The sequence below is a fragment of the Moschus berezovskii genome, chromosome 1 (genome assembly GCF_049115385.1).
Source record: "Moschus berezovskii isolate FMDL1 chromosome 1, NW_MosBer_1.0, whole genome shotgun sequence".
Taxonomy (NCBI): Eukaryota; Metazoa; Chordata; class Mammalia; order Artiodactyla; family Moschidae; genus Moschus; species Moschus berezovskii.
In genome coordinates this window covers 165313793-165318683 of record NC_142460.1, presented here as the reverse complement: position 1 = coordinate 165318683, position 4891 = coordinate 165313793, and positions in this window count along the sequence as shown.

Here is a 4891-nt window from a genome sequence, read left to right as displayed (position 1 = left end):
CAACCAGGAACATGACTGCTGTTCAATTTTCTTTATTAGCACTATTGAATAATTTATCTCTGTCCAGCTACAGAAAACTGGTCCATTAATGTCAGGTTCAGGCTCCTCAACACCACTCACTCACCAGCTCACTAGTCCTGGCGATAAGGCAGAGCTCACCTCTGTGGCAGAGGGAGGCAGGTAAGATTTGCCCTGGAATGGAAACTGGGGGCTCTTAGGAGGTGGGGGACTTGGGGGCACAGGTACAATTAGGGTTAGGTGTAGATTGTGCTGCCAGAGCCACACTGGTGGGAAGAGCCAGGCAGGAAGTTTAAGGCAGGAGTTCATAGAACCTCAGGGCATGAACTGTGTGTTGACACGTCCCACTGAAAGCGAGCCTTTTGGGAGGTTTCCAGAATGAATGACCAAGTCATTTGCCTGAATCTCCTGGAACAGCAGCCATGCTAATGAAGGTGCTGGATAAAATGTTGTTAATGTAGCACGCCAGGCCTCCCTGGAGTTGGTGATGGACAGGGAGGCCTGGCGTGCTGTGATTCATGGGGTCGCAGAGTCGGACACGACTGAGCGACTGGACTGAACTGAACTGAATGTAGACAGGCAGGGGCATGGAGCACGGGGGGTTTCAGTGTTCATATTTTAAAAGACCGAGTCACTGAAGCAGCTACAGTTTCTGAAAATCAATGAGAAAAAGGCATATCTCTGTATTTCCATCTTTACATATACACACACATTACATACACATAATGTATAGATGTGTGTGTTTGCACATGTATGGGTTTATACACACATACATATGTGTACACATGACAAGGCTATGTGTGTACACAGTGATAGGGCTTCGTGTGTGCTCAGTCACGTCCAACTCATTGCGACCCCAGGGACTGTGGCCTGCCAGGTTTCTCTGTCCATAGGATTCTCCAGGCAAGAATCCTGGAGTGGGTTGGTTCCTCCAGGGGATCTTCCCCACCCAGGGATCGAACCCACGTCTCTTTCATCTCCTGCATTGACAGTCGGGTTCTTTACCACTGAGCCACCTGGGGCAGCCCCGTGAGTACACACACGTGCATAGATACTGAACGTGTGTTCAGCGGGGTCACACATCTCAACTGAACGGAACTAGAGGCATTTGATCCAGATGAACCATGCAGCATATTGATCAGTTACAGTTCACTTCTGGAGCAGAGGTAGCCACACCCGGAGCATCCCTGAGCCTGAAGGAGTGGGAGAAGGACCAGGCAGTCCTGAAGCTGCCGGCCACCCCCAGGTTGCTCTTGTTCTGCTTTGTAGCCTGTGTCCCCCAGCCCAACTGAGCAGCTGTCTCTCTCACATTCTGCATAGACTCACAACTGGACATTGTGTTTCTCTGGGGAGAAAGAGATTGAAGGGTTTTATGAACCTTTGAACCAGCCATTACTGGGGAAAAAAAAAAAATTAGATGCAGGTTGCTAAGCTACTTTCCTGACTCACGGAAGCAGGGGATTTTAATAGAGGGAAGGAACTGGCCATAAATTCAGCCAGTGCCAAGGTCTGAGCATGGAAGCTTGGGGATCCCCAGTGTCTCCTCAAAGTCTGAAAGGGCATTTAAGCGTGAGTACCAAAAAGAGCACTTGTAGCATCATGGCCAGGCTTAATCTTTTCCCAAAAAGTAACTTGCCTGGATTTGAGCCAGAAGAGAAAAATCAAGCTTTTTTTTTAATCCACGTTTTTATTTTTCTGATGTGGACCATTTTTAAAGTCTTAATTGGATTTGTTACAACATTGCTTCTGTTGTGTGTTTTGGTTTTTGGCCTGGAGGTATGTAGGATCTCAGCTCCCCAGTCAGGGATCAAACCTGGACCCCCTGCATTGGAAGGCGAAGTCCTAACCACTGGACTGCCAGGGAAGTCACATCAAGCATGTTTTAGAATGAGGAATACTTGTGAAAAACAAAACCTCTGATTTTTAGATCTTTAAGAACTTACTATGAATGGAATAACATTTCTAATTTTTCTCTTTTTCAAAGAAGAAAACCATCCAGATTAGTGATACCCCTTTTTGAGGTGTGGGGATGTCAGCCGGGTGAGGACCCAGAGCTCACATAGAGGTTCAGTGGAGCTGGTTTCATCAGAAAATCTTCCTGCATTTGGTAATGAAAACATTTTGATTTCCCTTGACATTAAGGTGCGTCCTGCAAAGAGAATAAAAACTGTATTGCTGATTTAGAAACAAATTTTAATACAATGCTAAAAGTAAGAGGGGTGGAATATTATTTGCTAAACAAATGAAACTGATCAGGAGTCCCCAGGGTGTGTGTTCTCACTGAGCACCCCTCCCCTACAAGCACCTTCCCCTTCCTGCCCCGTACCTGGTGGGGCAGGGGTGGGGGCAGAAACCAGGGCCACAAATCCATCTCATCTCGCATCTTAAACTCTTCAAGGATGCCCCTGCACTGAGCTCTTTGAACAGGTCTGTGAGGTCTCTGATCCAGCCACTTTTTGAAAATTTTACTGTTTGTTGATTTAGTTTTGGCTGTGCTGGGTCTTCATGGCTGCACGCGGTTTCTCTGGTTGCAGTGTGCGGGTTTCTCACTGTGGTGTGTTCTCTCGTTGCCAAGCACAGGCTCCAGGCTTGAGGGCTTCAGTAGTCGGCAGCACACAGGCTTTAGCTGTAACGGGGCACGTGGGATCTTCCCAGACCAGGGATTGAACTCACGTCCCCTGCATTGGCACAGGCGGATTCTTATCCACTGTACCACCAGGGAAGTCTGACCCAGCCCACCTTTAAAGGTTTCTCAAGCAGCAGCACATTTCCAGTGAAATCTTGCACATGCTGCAAGATGGACCCAGCAGACCCAGTGGATGAAAAGGAGAGTTCAGATCAGCCAGATGGCCCCACCTTGGCCTCCACGCCCCATGGGACCTGGTCCTCTCCTAGCACATGCGGTGGTCCCAGGCCTCCCTGCCAGGGGAAGGGGAGAAGCAGCTCCTTTGTGCAGTCTCTGTCCCCTACTGGAGCCACTCACTGGTCCCCACCTCCCCCACCTTGCCGAGGCTGTCAGCTATAGTCCTGGTCCCGGTTGGGAACTCCCAGCCTCTGGACAGTCTCCAACAGATGAGCTGGCCAGCAGGTGTGCTGGTCCCACTTTTCTGAAAACATGCAGCTTGAAAGGAAAGGATCTGTGACCACGACCTCCCTGAAAACTGTCCCGCCCTTTAATGCCTCAGCACCTCTTATACAGCTCTGAGGTTTCCAGGAAGTCCAGGATGTGGGCTTGAAACTAACTCTGATGGCTAACCTTTAGGGAAGTTTAACAATAAATTGTTATTCTGAGAGCAGAGGATCATCTACTAAAATGCTTTAACCTATGCGCTGGCATTTGTATTTCACCTGCACTTCTGCTCCGATTTCTTGTCTGAAAGTGTTAGCATTCAACAATGTGATGGAAATATTAGTCTTGACCTGATGAAAAAAAAAACTTCTAGTTCCTAAGGCAGAGCGAACACAGTCCACTGGGCTCCTGACAGAAGGTCCATATAGGGGCCTCTGGTGATAACAGGATTTTCGGTGCTCCAAGTTGGAAATGTGGTTTGATGAGAGACAGAGCTTGAAACTCCCGACTGGGGTTGATGGCTCCTCCATCAGGGGGTTAATTCCACAGTCGATTAATGAGAAATGGATGAGTTCACGTATGTGAGCAGTGAACATCCTTAATTTATGGATCTTAGATGCATGGGTGCACCTTGAGCGTCTAGAATACATCGCCGTGAGTATGTGGGTTTGAGTCAGGGTGGGGCTTTTGCTAGAGCTGTAGCAGGTCATGCTTTAGGAGGCAGTGGTGTGTCCCGAGTATTATGAGCAGTACTGTCGGTAGTACATGCCTGCTTCGTTGCTCAGTTGTGTCTGATTCTGTAACCTGCCAGGCTCCTCTGTCCATGAGATTCTCCAGGTAAGCACGCTGGAGTGGGTTGCCATTTCCTCCTCCTTGAGGTCTTCCCGACCCGGAGATGGAACCTGTGTCGCTTGTGTCTCCTGCATTGGCAGACGGTTCTTTACCACGAGCACCACACGCAAAGTCAGTTAGCACCAGCAGTAATAGCTGAGTAATAGCGATACTTTTTCTAAACCTTTCACATGCCATTTACTCATTTGAACCCAACTTTCTCTCTATGGTTTTTCCACTGCGGCCCTAAGAGATCAGATGACTTCTGTCCTGTGTCAGCTTCCCTGGAGACAGGAAGTTTCTTAAGGAGTGTTAAACATTTTGGGGGTGAAGGAAGCAGCACTGGATGGAGGGGAGGGCTGAGCTGTGGTTCCATAGCCCCAGAGGCCTGGGCCACCCCCCAGGGAGTGGGGGCTACTACCCGCCGGTCACTGGTGCAGACGCTGTCCTGGGAGAGGAGGGTCCTGGGAGGGGATCTGGAGCCCCAAGCTGGAGATGGGCATTTGGTCAGGAGCCACCTAGGACCCCATGGAAGAGCCCGTGTGTTCTGAGACACTGCAGTTACAGGGTTACAGGGCTGTCTCTTCATGTCTGTGAGAGGAGACAGACAGTGGTGAATAAACCTCTCAGCTCAGGAGTTCATCTTCTCCAGAGGAGAAAGAACATCAAGCAAGAGAAAGTCATAGAATCATGGAAAGAGCCGGACTGTGGCTCAGGCACCGGGTCTGGTCGGCTCAGGGGAGGCCCCGGAAGGTGGTGGGACCCCTGCCCAGAACTCTTCCCTCTGTCCACCAGGACAGTGGCCAGTCAGAGCCAAGGACCAGGCCTGAGTCTAGCCTGTCTGATCAGAAATGACTGATGGAAACCGAAGCCCAGCAAGCCGGCCATAGACCTGGAGTCTGCACCTCCAGTGATGCCCCATCCAGCATGGAAAAACGGTAAAACCTCCACCTGTACTGGCAAAATGAAGTG